The sequence below is a fragment of the Phoca vitulina genome, unplaced genomic scaffold, assembly GCF_004348235.1.
Source record: "Phoca vitulina isolate PV1807 unplaced genomic scaffold, GSC_HSeal_1.0 scaffold27, whole genome shotgun sequence".
In the NCBI taxonomy this organism is placed as follows: domain Eukaryota; kingdom Metazoa; phylum Chordata; class Mammalia; order Carnivora; family Phocidae; genus Phoca; species Phoca vitulina.
Genome location: NW_022589730.1, coordinates 18,693,969 through 18,714,135, shown reverse-complemented (window position 1 = coordinate 18,714,135; position 20,167 = coordinate 18,693,969). Strand labels below are relative to the sequence as shown.

Sequence of the window (20,167 nt, the reverse complement as noted above, 5' to 3'; positions counted from 1 at the left end):
CCAAATTATGATACAAGTCCCCTTTTCTCAGGAAATGCAGGGTCCTCCTCCCCTTTTCCCAAGATTCTAAGTCCTTCCAGGGTGAGTGCCTGGAGAATCTGACAGCTATTATATTTTATCTGCTTTATGCTTTTGTAGGGGACCTGTCCTGTGCCTTTATGCACCAAAGCACCTGCCTCATTGTAGACAACAAAACCAATCCCTACTGAACGAAAGGTTACTCTTCCTTCATCAAATCTTTGTTCTCCACTGAAGGCTTTGCACCTAATAGTTTTGCAAGTCTTTTTGGCCAGGACTTTGGGTAGATCACCTGGAGATCTTGTTATTTTTCAAATTCTGCGTCAAGTCAGTATGAGGTGGGGCCTGAGCTTCTGCTTTCTAACAAGTTCCCAGGTAATTACCATGCTGCTTATCCACAGACCACACTTGGAGCAGCAGCGATCTGCATGTTAATCATATCCTACTTCTTCTGAGACATGTCTTCTCTATCATTAATCTATTATTTAGGATTTTTTAAAAAAATCATTCAGTTACTCACATAACTCAAGAATATTAGATCTTTGAAGCAAAGAATATGCTTTCCACATTCTTGTACCTTCCACATGAAGGTTAGCTACTCAGTAACTGATGGCTGGTTCCAAGATTTGCTGATCTTATGCTTCATGCTGCTTTTCAGCCCTTTCCTGGCTGTTGGCTACCCCCAGGATTCAGCTCAAACTCCTCATGTTGAAAGAGTGTCACCTGGTCCCTGTTTCCTCTGTAGCCTGATCTGCTGCACCCCTACCTCCCGCTCTGTGCCCCACCATCACATATGGGAAGTTTTCTTAAATACTCGAGGGGCTCGGGGGGAATACCTGACTAGCATGCAAGAAGGTGCCTCCCCTGAGGCCTCTGAGGAGTTAAGGAAAGGCTGGGAAATATGTTCCATTACTTTTGCCCTTGACTTCCAGCCTGGATACAAGGCTCTCCATAACTCGGAGGCAAGCATGGCCTCTCCTGGGATCAGAGGCAACGAGAAGTTGAACCACGTAGCCTGAGGACTGGGCCATCATTCCCTTCATCCCTCAGGGTCTCTATCCTCTTTCTATCCTCTCTTCCCCATTGTGTTTGCGTCCGTGCACTGGCTACATCCAGCTTTGCAGAACTTCTTCCATCCTCCGGTCTAAAGTTTCTAATTACTTTTCTCACTACATTTTCTAGCATGAGAATTTGGGTGTTGTTGTTTTTTTTTTTTCCTCAGAATATTCATCTGTTTCTCTTCATTAGTTTTTCTTCTAGGCCTTCAATCCCAGCACTTTTTTCTTTTGCCTTCTGGGTTCCCCTGCCCTGATGGTAACGTGGTGCCTGGGTGACAGTGAACAGCCTTCCCTTCCTAACTGGCCAAGATGGATGCTGCGAGTTTGGCTTTCCAGTTTACTCCTCTTGTACCAACTCTTGTTCTATAAAATTGGATGTTACGTTTTCATGGCCTCCCAGATACCATTTAGCATGCCTTCATCTCTTTCCTCATCTTAATTAGAGCCTGTTACACTCACATGTACAAATTAAAACAAATTTTACATACATTTCCTGTATGGTTCCTGGCGATTTGCAGTGTGAGCATGGGAGTACGTTACCTGAGGAAGTTACAGCCTACAGCTGCTACCTGCTCTCGATGCCTACACGGGGTTTGCTGACAGGCGGTCCAAGGGGTCTCAAGGCTGGAATCCTGATGATGAATCCTGCACCTGCCGGGGGAAGTGATCCAATCAAAGCTTGTTGAGGCAAAGTGACATCAGTGAAGATCTCCTCCCTCCCTTATCAGGCTGCGGATTGCTTTCCCCTAAGCCACCAGAAATCTAGACTCATCAGAAACTTAAAGGAGAGCCTCACCCAGCTGCTTTCTCCCCTACGGGACTTGCCTATCATTAGACTAGTGGCTTAGGGCTTGGCATGAGGGTTTCGTCCAGATGTGGTGGGCTTCAGGCTCTGGAACATTCTTCCTTTTAAGTGGTGGCCTGAAACTTGCCACTGAAAGACACAGGCAAGAGTATTTTTAAGCTCTTTAGAGGATATTAGTATATTGCCCAAATGTCCCCTTGGGCAGATTTCTGTTTTCCTTATGCATTAGATTAGCATACTAAGGGTATGCTTTCTCATAAATAGTGAGGCAGGAATGGCCAGGTTCTGCTAAATCAGGATGCTCCATAGGATAGCCCCGCGTATTACTCTGGTTCATAATCTTAAACCCAAAGAAATGAGATGGAACCCAGAGGAATCCAGCTGTGGTGCACTGAGCATTTTAATCAAAACAGCGAGCTTTACTCTTCAACAACCACACTGTCCTCTGTGGAGACTGTTATGTCCAGCAGCAAGAAAGGTACCATTGCCATGTAGGTGTGAATACATTAGAAAGAGCCAAGCTAAACTGGGAAGTCATCAGAGACACAAAGGGGAAGGTTGGTAGACGCGAGGGAAAGGACAGTACGGAGGAATGTTACCATGTACCCGGAGCTCAGGCACCTGCTCCACACTGTCACTTTGGGAAGAATTTTGACCATTGTTTCAACTTTATAATAACTTCCCAATGCTTAAAAAATGCCTTGTAACTCGAGGCCCCGCTTCCGTATAAAAATTAAAATGTATTGATCGCTGCCTCCTTTACATTTCAATTTCAGGGTGATAAACGGAAGGAGTTGTCGTTTTCTTTCTATCACTTTCCTGCAAAAGGGGGAGAAAACAAACACAGGTGCTTTAAATTTTCAAGGTGCAAACTAAATTACACGATGCCCAGGAGTGTGCAGTAGCTTTTCTTTGTTTGAGCATGGAATAAAAGACAGATAATTAGGAAATTGGGAGTCTATTAATTTTCCAAATTTACTCATGCAAGAACCACTGAGCTATGGTGATATTTGCTTACCTCGTCATTATGCAAAAATATATTAGCTAATTATTTTGACTAATGCAATTAAGATATGCATATTTAGCATAAACCATACAATAGAAATGTTACAGTCAGCAATTGCTGGGTTGCGCTCATGGGTAGCAGAGAGGCAAAAGTCCCTGCTCAGTCTCCAATGGTAAGCCACAAGATTGCTACAACTCTGCCTGCACTGTTATTATTAGTTTGGTTGCAGTAATTAATTTACTTTACAGCATGACTAGGTAGCACAGCTAACAGTGGTATTAATTTTTGTTATGAGACACCTGAAGACGTCAGCTTTTGAACAGCTTTTTGCACCTTTAATTGCCTTAATCAGTGGAAATGCAGTATCTCTTTCAGAGATCCAATTAAGAACACTACTGTTATTTTTCTTTTCTCTCTAACCCTTGCTAATGAATACAGGAGCTAGTGAAAGTTAAGGTGCCGGCAGCAGCCAAGAGAGGCATCTTCTCTTCTTAACCTGGGAACCCCACCGAGCCCGGAGCTCCTGAATGACAGAAGGACACTTTGACAGCATCTCCATGGGGCTCCGTCATCCCACAGGCCCTCGCAACTCGAAGTGCAAAACAGCCTGGGCCCACCTTGGACCCTCTAAATCACGGTCTGCATTTTAACAAGATCCCCACATGATGAGCTCACGCATGAAAGTTAGAGAAATGCTGCTGGAAAGAAGGGGGCCAGAGCCAGGCTTGCACCTGAATGAAGGTGGCACAGTTGAATTGGTGGTGTCATTTAGAATGTGCTGGAAAGGCACCCATGGACAAAACCCATGACCTCCAGTGCCTACCACTTACAGAAGCATTTCAATCTCTGGGAGTTTCATAAGACAACGCACATGCTGTTGAGAGTCTAAGGTTTTTCTCGGCTCTCATTTTACCCCTGCCAGCTTAGAGGCTGGAAAAGTGAAGCAGGGAAGATGCTGGAGAAAAAAGGCCAAGCAAGGAAAAGAGTTGGAGAAAGAGTGTAATGAAGATGATCTTCCATCTCACAGTTGTGGCACAGGGCTGGGCCCCACACTGCTTTCTATCTGGGCTGCAGCATGATCTTGTCAAAGGATGTCAGTAGGGGTCCTTTTAATAGCGCCGTCTGTCATGACACATGTCCTACAAACCCCAGGTTAGTGCTGGCTCTTTCTCTCCTTTTTGGTTCTTTCTCCTTTTGTCCTCACTCAGGAAGACTTACAGGATCATGTGACAGCCTTTATGTTACTCAGATTTCAACTTTCCAGAACTTTCCTCTCTGGCTTATCTTCACCAGCTCTCCCCTCTCTAGTCACCCATATTACATGGTATCTGATCCTTCTGGAAAACACCATGGAGACCTTTTGTTCCCACTCCTAGCCACAAACTGGCCCTTCATGTTACATGTAAGTGCATCCAAAATCCGGCCCCTATCATCTGTATACCCATTTTATGTCCAGTTACTAAAATTTTGTGTCTATGGAATCAAGCTCTGTTTATTGTCACCTTTCTAGCATCTAAAATTATCTAGGCTAGCCTAGTTTAGTAATCAGTGATGTAGCCATTAGCAACAGTGAAAGAACCTCTTTACTAGTAAAAGCAGCAGAACCAATGAGCAGAAGAGAAGCATTCAAACTTCCAGAAAGTCACCTTATATGCTCCTGTTGAATGAGCTGAATTGCATCCTCCCCTCAAAAACTTCATGTTGAAGTCCTAGCCCCCATTACTGCAGAATTTGAGCTTATGTGGAGATAGGGCCTTGACAGAGGTAATTAGGGTCAAAGGTCACTAGGATGGGCCCTAATCCAGTATGACTTGCACCCTTATAAGAAGAGAAAATTGGGACACAGACACACACAGAGGTGAGATGACATGAAGACACAGGGAGGAGAGAGGCCTGGAACAGAGCCTTCCTTCACAGCCCTCAAAAGGAACCAACCCTGCTGACACCTTTGGCCTCCAGAACTGTAAGACAACAGCTTTCTGTGGTTTAAGCCACCCATCTGTGGTACTCTGTCATGGCAGCCCATGGAAATAAACGCAGCTCCTTCAAACAAACAAACAAACAAACAAGCAAACAACCCAGAATTTTTGTTCATGTACATATCCCCCTTACAACATCAAACATTACAGTGTCACGTGGTAGGTATTCTATAAACACTCCCTGAGTGAACAAACAGATGAAGAAAGGGCTGCATGCATAAATGAATGATTTAAGGAACTATTCCCTGGTCTTGAAAATAAGACACATCTTCCTTTTTTGGGCCTAATGATTCTGTAAGAACTTGTATGATACATGCCTTCCATCCCAAGGAGAAACAAGAGCGGAACCCTGAACAAATCCCCTGGAGAAAAAAAAAATGTTAACTTTGGGGTCCCTCTTCCCAGACACAAGGGGCTCTTTGTTTATTCTTTAAGGAGCCTCCCACATCCCAAGGAGCATGAGTCAGCTGGGTGGCAAACATATTTGTTTTCACATATTAGTCATATATTTGATAGAGTGTATAGCAAATGTATGTGATAACATAAAATATATTTTAAAATTACAAATTTGGACAGCTGTCATGACATTTGAAAGAGTACATTAAAAATGTTTCTATATCGGTTTTTTAAATGCCATGCCGAATAGCTAAATTTGTCAGCCTTTCCACATATTTTATTTGCTTGTTTTGGGATTTTTCACAAGGAGCTCACTAGGTGATTTCTGGGCAATTGGTCAAGATTAGTGAAAACTCCACTTTGTACAGGGCTAAATACAAAGGGAGTCTAAGATGAACCTGCCCAACTCGAGCCAGTTTGTCTTCCTTCAACAGCTTACCTTGAGCAAAATAGACAAGAAATGATTAGGAATGAAGTGGGAGATTTAGCAAACGGGTTGGCAGAACAACAAGAAAGTACTACTTGGGGCTCAGAAACGGGCACTTCAAACATTATGTACTTGGGCTAAAGTTGACACCATGTCTCATGTGCCCCACCCAAAGCGGAGAGAGTCGCTCCACCCCTGTCAATTTTTGCCATCAGGCAACACAAACCTAGAGCAAGAAAACCCAAAAATGCAAATTAAAAAAAAATCCCCACATTTTCAATTATAACTTTTTAAGAACGCTACACAAGCCAAATTAAGCATGTCAAGAGGCCAGATGTGGCCTGTGGGCTGCCACTTGGCAAACTTTTCATTACTCAATGCTCAAAAAGGCTGGAAATCAGGCCAAAGGATTTCCATACCACACTGAGTTCTCATCTACACACCTATTCTAAGGAATTTGGCTTTGGGGCTACCTTATATGTGAGCCTACATTATATGTTTATTTTATCTATTATACATATTTTTAATATATTCTGTAAAATGCCCATCATGCGAGAGACAAACATCGGCACAGATAACCCGGTGCATTATAAGGCTTTTTTATTGTTGGGTTTTATTGGCAATTACAAGATTTTATTTAGGGTGAATTAAAATATTAAAATTGGCTTGCTTTGTCTGAATGTTTAAGAACTGAGAGTAAGGAGTGGAGGCCCATATGCATGATGGTGGCAGAAGGAAGATTGCCCAGAACCCAAAATTTGCCTCGGATCACCAAGTGTCAACTGTACTGTGACAACGTTAAGTTGTCCTTTGGAATTGAGCTAATCCTTAAACTGTGTGCATATCCAAAACATTAGCTATCTGCTGTCAGGCCTTTATGTGCCACATGCTGAGTTAATTAACACAGAGATGCTGGATACTGGAACCCTCCAGAGGGGAAAACAGAAAGAGGTCCAGGCCTGAGAACAGACAGAACCCTCAGGGGGATGGAAAACACAGGGGGCTGCTCAGTTTTTATTTCTTTCTGCACTTGTGATACAAGGTCAATGGGTTAGTCAACCCCATTTCTGTTCCATTGTCTGTTGTAACTCTCAGGAAGAATCCTCTATGAATAATGAAGCCTCATTGCCTTCCAAAAATTAAACATCCAGATTCCTGACACTGTTCCTATGATGGTCAAAGAGAAAAGTTCCCCAGAAAACTGGCTCGCCCCTACAGACGCAGTCCCCTTGGAGCCACCACCACAGAGTGGCATTTATCTCTGCTCACAGTTTCATCCTTAGAAATGTATTTGTATATAAATGCATTTATACACATTAATGGAAAACATGACCAAATTTTACATTTTTACACTGTGGTGAATGTCCGTACACACAGCGACACACAGATATCCCTTCTTCTGTAGTTTTAGGGGCTAGTTAATAGAGAAAGCCATTCCATCATCGATTACCTCTAGAATGTAGGATGGTAGTATGTGTCTCTGAGGCTCATGCCTAGAAATCATGGCACACCTTTTGAGGGAAGGCATGTGACAGTTGACGGCAAATATTTTAATAACACTGTGAGGGCCAAGGAACTTCTTCTAGGCCAGCTAGTAGCCACGGGGATGGAGAAGAAAGGAACAGGAAGGGAGATACTCTGAAAGAGGAAGAAATAAGTCTTGGAAATTAAATACAGTGGACCCTTGAGCAACATGGGTTTGAACTGTGCGGGTCCACTTATATGTGGATTTTTCACAGTACAGTAATATAAATGTATTTTCTCAATAACATTTTCTTTCCTCTAGCTTACTTTATTGTAGAAATACAGTATATAATACACAAACATATGAAATACATGTTAATCAACACTTTATGTTATCAGGAAGGCTTCTGGGCAACAGTGGGCTAGTAGTAGTTAAATTTGGGGGGAGTCAGAAGTTATAGGCAGATTTCCAACTGCAGGAGGGATTGGGACCCCTAACCACTGTATTGTTCAAGGGTTAACTGCATAATGTCAATATATTGCTAGGGTTTCAAGCATGAATGCCGAGGAAGCTGATGCAGGGAAAGAGAGGGAGCTAGAGAAGCTGGTGGAGAAGAGGTGGACTAGCACGGTGGCCGGTCACCAGCTGGGGAGTGAGATGGACCTGACTACCAGACACATGACCCCAGGGAATGCCTTTAACTCTCTGAGCGGTAGTTTCTTTAACTGTGCATTAGGAATGACAACATCTTCACACAGTGGTCATAAGGATGAAAACAGAAAATGTACATATCAGAGGTAGTAGAGCACAGCCTTTAAAAGCATGGATTCTGGATTAGGATTAGACACATTCTTTTCCCCATTAAGGTTATTTCCTTGATAATCTTGTAGCCTTGGGCAAGTTATCTAAGGACTCCAAACCTCCCTTTCCCCATGTGTATGATTAAAATGATAATAATAGTACTTGCCTCATTAGTTTGTTACAGGGATTAAATAAGGCAATATATGTAAATCACTCCAACCAGTGCTGATATATAATAACCACTGAATGTGTACTAACTATTACTAGGTAGAATGCTTAGCACAGTACCTGGAACAAAACAAAAGCTCAACTAACAATATCCCTGAGGATGCTGATAGCAACATGTAGAGTTGTGTTCAAATAGTGCTAGAATGGAACATCAGTAAGGAAAAGCCACTCACCAGAGATACAGAAACAAGGAAAGAGCCACAGAATAACAATGACAACCAAAGTTCCACTCTGCCCAGAGTGAGAACACAAGAGATGTCCCTGGCTCATGAGACACGAGCCACGTTGGATCATCATGGTTGTGTCCATCACCCTTGGCCTTGGCAATTCTCAAGCACAGTCTACAGATCAGGGTTCACAGAAGCTCATCAAAGCCCCACAGTGCAATGTTGGAGAAGTATCTCAAACTATACCGACATCTGCCCCACCAGACATCATGGTGCTCGTGTCCCCTTAGCCTTTCCTACATCTCACCCCACAACACCCCCACTACTGCTGCCACCATCATTTTGGCTAATTTTGCATTAGCCATGTGGACTGTCGGATGGTTTCTGCTGTATTTTGTTGCCCTTTCAAATATTTCTTAAATAGAAGATTGTACCATCTGGTGGACAATCTGCCTGTGTGCTATCTCACCTATCACAGCATGGAGCCCACTCCTATTAGGGAAGGAGTGAGGAAGAGAGAAGCTGCCTGCTAGAATACTGCCTCTGGCCGCCTGCAGCCCTATTGTCACTGGTCTGCTCCCTTTCTCCCAGTGGCCTGGTTCTGCCTGCACAGCAGTCAGTTTCTGTGTGTGGAGCAGATGTTTCTCCCACTCACTCCATGGCCAGGCTATTACTCATGGGGCTTCAGGTAGCAGATGTCTCCATAGATAGACCTCTCAGACCTGTGCTGACATTTTACCTACATAAGCACCAAATGGTGGTGCAGCTAAACTTCATAAGTGGGAGAGAGAGTGGCTAAGGGCTCAGTTAAACCCCACACAGAAAACTCTACCAAGTAAAAAAATTGATTTAAGGTGCTCAGAATATTAATAATTCCTAAAGAAGGAAGGCATCCACAGATATACTGAGGTGTATATATATATATCATATACCCATGGACTTTGACAGAGAGGCTCACGGCATATGTATTTACTTTTTATTCTGCTCCAGGGAACAACAGTTGTGATGGAAGAAAAATGGAGAGTTGGTGTTTTGGGCTTAGAAGATGACAGTATTAATAGTAGCATCAAGACTTGAGGACATTCTCTGGTAAACTTCATTTGATAGGAACAACAGCAACTTTCCTGATCTGTTTTCCATTTGGGGGTGAGCAATGTGGTTTCAATGAGGCCCATGGCAGAATCCCAAATGATTGTCAAGTATGGCAGTTGTCCATTTGTCAAGAATGGGAAATCTAGAACCAAACCATTTGGGGCTGGACCCAGACTCTACCTTCTGCTAGATGTGTGACCTTGGAAAAATTATATAACCTCAATTTTCTCATCTGTACAATGGGTATAATAATAGTGCCTACCTCATAGAGTTCTTTGGTTCAAAAACCCTTATAGCACTTCCTATATACCAGACATTCTCTTAAACACTTCATAAGTCATCCAAAAAAATAGCTCCCCTCTTTCCTAAATGGAATCATGGCATAACACCAGTACCTATTTTGAACTTGTGTTCATATCTGCATCTCACGACTCATGTGTGGTCAAATGGTCAATGTCACAGACTCCCAAACTGAGAAGGCTCAGGATGGACTTTCTTTTCTCCCATGCCACATGGATAAAGGCTGCACCCCATGCTTGCTACTGCCTCTCCTTTGATACTTGAACCAAGGCAGGATAGGAGTAATTTGCAAGGTCAGCAGGTAAAAACTCTCTACATCATTCCAATTTAAAATGGCATCTCCCCAGTCATCTAATGCAATTTCTCCCAATATCCCACTAAAATACACATGAAAACACATAATAAAAGGAAAATTCACCACAAAATCAAAAGCTAAGCTCAGCAGATGACCTGTGGTCAGAATTCTAATTCTATTAATTATGGATTTCTACTAATTACAAGGCTGATGGAACTGGAAGTAAAAAAAAAAAGAAAAAATTAGTGTCTATCATACTTTGTCTCATGAACTAGATAGAGCAGTCTCATTCAGACAAAAGTAGATTAGAAAATTCTTCATTTCTCCCCCAGTACCTTCTCTCTTACGCCTACCCACCCATACCAAAAAACATGGTGGCTATTTCTCTCATCACACCAGAGGTGTTTGTGAGACAATAATTTGAGCTAACATTTATTGATTAGTTACTTTGTGGCAGGCACTCTGCCAAGCACTTCACATATGTTAACGGAATTAATATCCACAACAACCCAAAAGAGTAGATGCTTCATCCTTACCCTCATTACAAAGTCAAGGAAACAAAGGCCTAGAGAAGTTAACTGATTTTAGCTAAAAAAATGGCAAATCAGAATTTGAACCTGGGCAGTCTAGGTCTAGAACTTGGGTTTGAAATCACTATACCTGACTCAGTTATTCCAATCATCCCTCATATTTCAATACCCTTACAGAGAATAAATATTTTTTAAAAATATATAAGAAAGCACATGGAACTCATGATGCAAATTGCATTGGGAAAAGCATAGCCCCTACAAGTAAAGGAATAGGGACAATGGAGGGAATACAAATAGCCTTGGTTTCAGCACATGCTTACAAGTCTACATTTTCCTGAACTCTGTGGGTTCAGAGGGATAGAGAACTAGGTGCCAAGAATAGGGGAAGCTCTCTCTTTAGCCCATCAAAGCCTCTCTCAATGAAGACCTGTTCAACAGTGGAGCCTGAGCTGAGAGGTACAAACATCAACCTGCCCTCCTACTTACATTTCAGCCAGCAGTGGACAACAAATAGAATCAGGGCAAAATCCACAGGCTTTTTTGTTTGGTAAATGGTCGGTCTGAGTTGATGTGACCTTCTTTGAGATTCAGTAAAAAGAAAATATATATATATACAGATGATAGAAAATACTGAAGATTAAAGAAATGGACATTATCCTAAAGACTAGGAGGAAAATATGAAAATGATTTACAGTAGGGATAAGAAAAAAATAGAAAACTCTTCAATAATCTTGATAGAATTGGAAAAGTCATGATATCTATGAAAGAGCAGCAGAAATCTTGAATAGACTGACATAACAATTGAGCTAGATCCTTAAGGAAGAATTGCAAGAAAGCTAAGCTTGCATTGGTAAAATAAAATCTAATTTAGAGAGAATAGAGAGCAGATCCAACAATGTCAAAAATAAAAGCAGCAATGTGGAGGACAAACCAGAAAATTTGTTTTGAATGCAAAGAAAAAGCATAGAGATGAAAACGATGAGAGGGCAGAACATATAGCTAGAACTTAGGAATATAGTTATTGCAGGACAACAAGAGGGAAAAAAAAAGAACCAATGCCAAAGAAATAAGAAAAGATAAAATTAAAGAAAAATTTTCAGGACTAAGTTTGCTTGCTAAAGGGGCTAATCCAGTCAAAAAGAAAGAAAAAAAGAAAGAGAAATTAAAAAGTGGTAGAGCATCAGAGAAAGAGAGACAGAGATGAGGGACATGGAGGAGAATAAGAGACAGAGAAACTAAGAGAAAGTGAGATCCAGAGAAAGTGAAAGAGGACACAGGAAAAAAATGTGGAATTACAACCAATCAATCAGTCATTCAAGCATCAAGCATCCCTACAGAAGAAAGAGGCTGCTCCCTGTGGTGGACCTTGTTGTCCCAGCACACTTCTCTCATCCTCAGCACATTGGCATAGGCAGCTGGACCTCCAACGGCCAACCCCCAGGATCCTCTTCCAGTCTTTCTCTGACCCTGCCCTTTCTCTGCCCTTGCAGATGTCTACAAGTGCTGGGGGATCAGTAACTCCCAGAAGCTGTATTCAAGCAGTAAGAGAGATGATTTGGTGATTACATACCCCAGTGTCCTCACTTCTCTGAGAGGGTAACTTTGGGAAATGTGTTTTACACTGACTTCCACAATTAATCCAGCATGATTCAGCTCCAGATGGGTACAGTGGTATCTGGCTTGCTAACCCACTCTAGGACATACCTCTTATCTGCTGCCTTCCTTCCCTGTCTTGCATCTCCACCCCCCTCCTTCACTTGTCAAATAAACTCCTCGCACTTGATTCCTTGCCTCTGAGTTTACTGCTGGGGGAACTCAAAACACATCCTCAATGAAAAACTAAAATCAGGCCAGATTGCTTTCAAATACCAAATATCAGAAAACCATGGTACCAAGTTTATCCAGGTTTAGAATAAGTGATTTGGGGCCCATGAATTTAATGCTCAGCCAAGTTGACATTCATATGACAATTACAGGCTTTCCCAACTAGGCAAGAGCTCAGAAAACACTCTTCTTTCAAGTATTACTTGAAGACTACCTCTAGCCTTTAAAGTGAGGAATCGAAGAAACTCTAGAATGGGGAATTTGTGACATTTGGTGGTTTCCTAACCCTACCCAGACACCTTTCTCACAGGTCACATTTTGATTACTACTCTCTTATCTGGGAGATTTTTTTAGAATCAGTTTTCTTCTGTTTCATGTGTTTGAAATGGTTATTCAAACAATGACTTCCATAATGGAATTTCTAGTTTGGGCAAGTGGTAAGAGTAATAAAAGCAACCAACACATATCACATGCTCACTAGGAATTAGGCACTGAGCCGTTTCTCACTTAATTTCACAATAATCTAATGAGGTAGGTACTGGCATTACCCTAAAAGAGGAAACTGAGTCACAGAGAGGTTAACTTCCTCAAGATGGCATAGCCTGTAAGAGCCTGTGTGGATTCAGAAACGTAGCCTTATTCCAGAGTTCTCTCTCTGAATCATTCTGCTTGCCCTTTATGGTCTTTCAAGGGAATTCCCAAATATAAGCCCCAATGTACTCTCTCTCATTCTATCATGGGCCATTAGGAAAGAGGACTGTCGTCAGGATCAGAAGATGTTGCCAGATGTTTCCCCACTCATCTTTCATTTAAATAGTTCCAGCAAAATGGAGGGGATGTTTGCAATGACTGGAAAGATGATGCTGTGCAGGGTTATAAGCTATTTTTAAGAGCAACCTCAAAATGGCCATCAGACTGATGATGAGTGGCTCTCATTCTAGAGCAGTACTTTCCCATAGAGCTTTCTGTGATGATAAAAAAGTCCAAATGTGTCCTATCCAATATGATATCTAATAGCCACATGTGGCTATTGCATACTTGAAATGTGGCTGGTGAGGCTGCAGAAATGAGTTTTTAATTTTATGTAATTTTAATTGAGGATGAGGATTTAAATTTAAGCAGCCACATGTGGCTGATGACTACCACACTGCACCACGTAGCTCTAGAAGCAGGAAGGGCTTCCAGGCTCCCGTCTCCAGCATCCTCAATTTGCATGGTACCAACTAGAGAAATTCTGCCTTTAACAAAACCTGGGGCTGAAAAGTTGTTCCAACAATCCAAAACAGACAACAGACCCCCTTCAGAGCATTTATGGCTCTTAAGGAGGCACACACACACACACACACACACACACACACTCCTGTCTCACCAGTATTGGTGACTTCACTCCCAAGATGCTGCTGGTGCTGCCGGCAATCTCTCTGGAAATGCAATGGTTTCCAAACCACATTCTTTACTCCTGAGTTTGCTACGGTGCTTCAGAGATTCTGCAAACATTTAATTAGGATTGCATTCATAAATATGTTTAACCAGTCTTAAACAGTAATTTAAAACACTCAAGTGATATGAACAAATGTGAGATCACTAAGTGTAACCTGGTACTATCAGGTTGACTTGTGTTTCTGCCAACTTTGGAATCCCGTGTCTGCAGTCATTTCCTAGGAAATGGGGGATGTTCCGAGGTCACAAAGGAAATGGAATAAAAAACAAAAATCTTACCATATCCCTCTACTTAAGTGTCTGAATCAAAATTGTCTCCCTACTCTGTAACCCAAACAAAAATTCACAAATAAAGAGGGTAGAATCGGGAAGTGAGGTTGTTATAATGGCAACAGTCATCCCTAATCCCCAATTTCAATTTTTTGTGTTCAAGCAAAAGGCATCAGAATTCTCTTTGAACGCCTTTAAAATAAACAAACTTTAAAATCACAGTTGCATAAATTTGTAAATTGCAAAATAAATTTAAGGTACTCAAATGTTCCTTTTGCTGCTTTGCATACTTAAATGCCAAGTAATGTTTCATTTGGAAAAGAAAATATTTCACTACTTCATAAAAAAGGTTGACATTCACTGCATATAATGATGAAGGGTCCAGCAAGGTGTAGGATGACCCCGTGCCTCCATCTAAGTGTTGTTTCCACTCACCCACCTTGAGGTGGGTCTGTGCTACTTGAACTGGGATAGAGAGAGAAGTGACGATATGTTAGATTTGAACACGCTACCAGGAGAGAAGCCAAGTGAGAATAATTAGCATTCTCTTGTCAATGTGCTTGAAACCAAGCACAGAGGATCTTATTTGACACTCCAAAGAATCGTACTATATGTGGTCATCCAGCACCTTTACGGAGGGCGCTTGTTGATTACCTGCAGACCATGATGAACCACAAAACCCACGTTGGGGACATTGAGCCCAGATGCCTGGGAGTAGTCGCTAAGGCTTTTCCCATGTCTCTCTCTCTCTCTCTCTCTCTCTCTCTCTCATCCAGCTTATTTGGATTTCCTTACCTTTAGAACTAATTTTCCTCTTGAGACCATACACAATTTCAGTGCCTGCCTGCCTTTTTAAATTGATGAATGGCTGTGACAATTGCTGTTGCATTTTTAAACACACACAAAAAGTGAGGCCAACAACATTAAGACTGCAGTTGGATTTCAATATTTTAAAGAACACACATTGCAACCGGGACTTCATTTGGTGAATGTCTGTGGCAATCAAGAACTGTGGGGAAACTGCCTTTGCTAAAGAACTTGAGGGTAAGCATACAGAATGATGCAAAAGGGACCCCCCAGGAGGGGAATGTACTAAACTACGGTTCGTCAGTGTGAGTGAACCCTCCAACAGGCTGATTTCTTCTGCTTATTTGATCCTTGTCCACACTTGCTTATTGTGGGATAATTTCTCTAACCACCTTTTCTCCCACAACACCCTGGAAAAAAAAAATAAAAGGAAAAAAAAAAGACTGCTTTATTTTACAGCTAATTTGCTGCAAGCACATAGCCCAGCTGCTCACAATGGAGTAAAGGAGGAAATGAGAACAGAGGGAACCTTCTAATGAAGGAGAGTGGGGGAGCAGTAAGGAGATGGAAGAAGAGGCTAGATGCTATTTGTATGATTAAAGACAAGCAAAAAACAGCAGTAAGCAGATATGTTCGTCTTGAGCCCAAGAACAGAGAAATAAAAGATTAAAAAAAAATTACTGAAGGGCAAATAATTCATTCGAGCTGGTATTTTAACTGGCCAAAAAAAAATCTGTCTCTTCTTTTCATTATACAAAATTGTATTTTGGATTTTGCTCTTGAGCATGTGTTATCATTGGCCCATTATTAGTAGACAAGGGATAATTCTAAAAACAGAAGTTAAGAAATTTGCAGTTCTGTAAAAGAAAGGGTTCAGAGAGGTGGGTTTAATTGATTAGATAGGAAAAGATTTTGATGAAACAATTTGAGGGTCATTGGGAAAATGACATCCTAAAGTGAGTTAGCAGATTTCATACCTCATTCTTACAAAATACTTCCTTTTAAAAATAGGAAAGATCACATTCTTTATTGCATGCTCTCCTTTCTGACAACTCAGCACACACACACACACACACACACACACACACACATACCCCTTAGCAAAATCTCCTTTAACTCTTTCTCCTGGGGGCCACATCAAAATGAGGTACATTTCATACTTTTGTACTTCTTCAAACTGCAGAATGAGATATTCATATGGAAATGAGGAATTTCCTCAAGTTTCAGCTTTCATCATGTAACCCATTTTGGGCAGGGGCAGGGGGGAACAGTTTATGAGCTAGAAGAGAAAATAAATAGGCTTTAATATTCAGCTTTAAATAAATGTACTGAATTGGTCTGTATGATAATAGTGCCAAAATAATTAATTTGAGCCTGGCCTTCTCATTTGTCAGGGAGAGCAGGCTGATGTGTTCCAAGGCTGCTGGAAAAGGGTAAAAGAATCAGCCCAAGCATCCCTGAAAAGCTCAGCGCTCCTCTGTCTCCCCCATGGAAGCTGAGGCCTAATTTCCTCTAGCCCAGCTGGGGGCTCCGTTCGGGCTTGCCTCAGAATCCTCATTCTGAGGATTGTTCAGGCACCAAGGGAGCTCCTTGTCCCACCTCATATCCTGTAACATTCTTCTGCCCGCTGATCTTCAGAGGAAACCAACATTTTTAGTCGCTATTTGAGAGCAGTGACTGGGAATTCCAAATTCTTAAATTTAATCCCACTTAGTAATTTGGAATAATTCCTTGATCCTCACAGTTGGTGAGAAGGATTGAAAGCCACCGTAGCGAACAGAACATTCTCCTTGGTACAGTGAGAGAAAAGTCCAGAAAGTTCTGAAAAGGAAAAATTAAAAAATAAAATGATAAGGCTTTGGGCAGCTTGAATGTGCAAATTGCAGATTAGCAAACAAGAACATAACTAGATCCAGGTTCAGAAATGATAAGGCAATGATAATAATTAAGAAAATGCCAGACATGTACTTCTCTTAAATTTGAAAAATTTTGAGCTTTAAGAATAGAATTTTTTTAAAGATTTTCTTCATTTATTTCAGGGGGAGGGAGAGAGAGAGAGTGAGAGAACGAGAGCACAAGCAGGGGGGGAGAAAAAGACTCCCCACTCAGCAGGGAGCCCGACTCGGGGCTTGATTCCAGGACCCAGAGATCATGACCTGAGCTGAAGGCAGACACTTAACTGACTGAGCCACTCAAGCGCCCCAATTTTTTTTAAATAGTCATTGATGGGGAAGGGTGAAACTTGTTCCACTAAATAAAATGCTGATGGGGCAAGAGGAAGATAATTACTCTGTTTTTTAAAAGTGTGATGTCCAATTTTTCTCAGCACTTGGACACAAACTCTCTCTAAGTGCTAGCCCAAATAGTTACATACCTATTCTGTATACCTGTGTATAAAAGCTGGAAAAAATGCTAAAATATAGGAAGAAATGGGACAGTGGAATACTATACAACCGGGAAAAGGAAGGAAAACTATTTCTACATAATACTTAGGAGTAATCCCCAGTATACATTTTGTTGAGCAAAAAAAACGTCAGGTGGATTCCTAATTCAACTTTCATTCTTGTTATTGGTCTAAGAAGATTTCCTATTTCTTGAAATCAAGATTTCATGATTCAATCTTGGTAACTTGTGTGTTTTTAGGAATTATCTGGGGTTTTTTCCTCTAAGTTATCCGACTTGTTAGTATGTAACTGTTCATAGTAATCTGTTAATCCCACTCTGTATTTCTGTGGTTAGCTGTTGTACTGTTTTCTCTTCCGTTTCTCATTTTGGTTTTTGAGTCTTCTTTTTTTTTCTTAGTTAATGTAGTTAAAGCATTGCCAATTTTGTTTATTCTTTTGGAAAAACTGGTCATTACTTTCAATGTTATGTTACTGTTTATTCTGGTCTCTATTTATTTCTGATTTTTCTTTGTTATTTCCTTCCTCTATTGAATTTTTCAGCTAAGTTTCTTCTTTTCCTAGTTCCTTATGGTGTAATGCCTATTTGAACTTTTTTTCTTAATACAAGCATTTATATCATAAATTTCACTCTAACATCTGCTTCTGCTGCATCCCATAGGTTTTGGAATATTGCGTTTTCTTTTTCGTTTTGGGAATATTTTGATTTGCTGTTTGATTTCTTCTTTGTCCCATTGCTTGTACCATAGTGTGTTGCTTAGTATTTACATATTAAACATTTAATATTTACATTGTAGATTTTCCAACTTTGTTTTATTGTTGATCTTAAGTTTTGTACCACTGTGGTTGGAAAATATACTTGGTATGATTTCAGTCTTCTTAAATCTGTAATATTTGTTGTGTCTCTTTTTGCAATTTAACCAGGGGCTTCTATGTGTACTTGAGGAAAATGTGTATTCTATTTTTCTTGGATGGGATGGTTTCTATATATCATTTAGAACCATGTATTCTGAAGTATGCTTCAAGTAAAAAATGTTCTTATTGATTTTGCATCTGGATAATGAAATTTGTTGAAAATTTTTAGAAAATAAAAATTTAAAAAGTAGGTGAAGAAAATGGGTATAGTTTGCTGCTGTGCATCTAAGAAGTTGGAGGGAAGAATGAATATATAAATAAGCATATTTATAAATGTACATATATATATAAAGCAGTAATTCTCAATCAGATAGAACTGTGCCCACTGGGACATTTGGCGGCAATGTCTAAAGACATTTGAGGGGCTCCTGGGTGGCTCAGTCGGTTAAGCGTCCGACTCTTGATTTCGGCTCAGGTCATGATCTCAGGGTCATGAGATTGAGACCTGCATCAGGTTCCACACTCAGAGCAGAGTCTGCTTGGGATTCTCTGCCTCTCCCTCTGCCCCTCCTCCCCCCCCCCAAATAAATAAATAGATAAAATTTTGAAAAAAAGACATTTTTAATTGTCACAACTGAAGGTATGCTACTGGCATCTAATGGGTAGAGAACAGGGATGCTGCTAAGCATCCTATAATACATAGAATGATCATCCACAATAAAAAATTATCCAGTCCAAAATACCAATCCCATCTAGGTTAAGAAACACTGACGTAAATATATATATATATGTGTGTGTTTGTGTACATGAATCTTCTTCTATTTAAAAAAAAAAAAAGACAAACCATGAAAATACAGAAAATGGATTGCCTTTGGTAGGTGAAGGAAATAGGGAGGAGGAAATAACAATAGAAGCAAGACTTATATGATTATACCTGGTTTTGAAGATTTAACTTTGAAACTATGTAAATATTTACATAATTACCAAGAAAATTAAATTGTAAAAAAGAAAATCCTGACATTTACAAGCAAAATTGAACACATGAGTCTGTGTTTTGACGAGGCAATAGAACCATACAAACAGCAAGTCGGTGACTTTGAAACACAGACGTTGACTCTACAGCCTAATAGAAAACACCCTAAGGACGAAAGAGCTGCAAAAATAATCTTAAACTCTTACCAGATATTTTTGATGGTTGTCTTGGTATTTTATTCCAAAACTCTTTTGTATATATTGTAGGACAAAACGATTATTTGTTGTCATTGAGAATCACTTAGGCATTAGAGAAAGAGATACAGAAGAAGATAAGGAAAAATCCTTTAGTCCTGAATATGAACCAAAAATCAGTATAGAATCATGACATACCAAAAAATATTTATTTTCTAGCTCTGTTCACTGAAAAAGCCTAGCATCAATAGCCAACATAGCAGCAATGAGCATCTTAGCCCCCAGATTATGGTCACTAGATACCATTTTCTGGGAGAAATAACTGATTTCAGGTCTGAAGGGAAATGTGCAAAATGAGCCTAAAACATTCTGTCATAACAGAAAGCAAGGAAGCTGTGAAATCTACTAGCGTCATATTAGAAGCTCTCAAAGGCCAGTTTGAAGAGGTTCCCACTGGCCAAGCATAACGCAATCAGAACATAAATAATATCCCAATGGATTGAAACACACCAAAATGTTTAATCCATGAGTTTATGTTTTTTTGAAGTCAGTAACTGGAGAATGCTAAAGAACCAAGTAATTATTCTGAAAAATAATTTATATAAAAAATAAAGCATTTATACCGATTTTCCTATAGGAATTATACATCTGAATAACCAAATAGTTGATAAAGTTTCACTTTGAAGATGTACCTTAGTTAATTAATTAACAAGATAAAATTATAATATTACTGTCCCTAGTCAATTAATGGATCTAGGCAATGACTATCAATGGCTGTTCACATCACAATATATATATATATATATATATATATATATATATATATATATATATA

At 40.3% G+C, this 20,167-nt stretch overlaps 1 long non-coding RNA gene across 1 annotated transcript; it reads right to left on the bottom strand.

Annotated features, from left to right (window-relative positions):
• Window positions 1–2,603: 2,603 nt before the first annotated feature.
• LOC116643830 lies at window positions 2,604–16,178 on the bottom strand. Its single transcript, XR_004301636.1, has 3 exons — window positions 16,003–16,178; window positions 13,761–13,878; window positions 2,604–2,700 (listed from the first exon to the last, which is right to left on the bottom strand). It is a non-coding gene; the product is annotated as an uncharacterized LOC116643830 (long non-coding RNA).
• Between the last annotated feature and the right edge of the window lie 3,989 nt (window positions 16,179–20,167).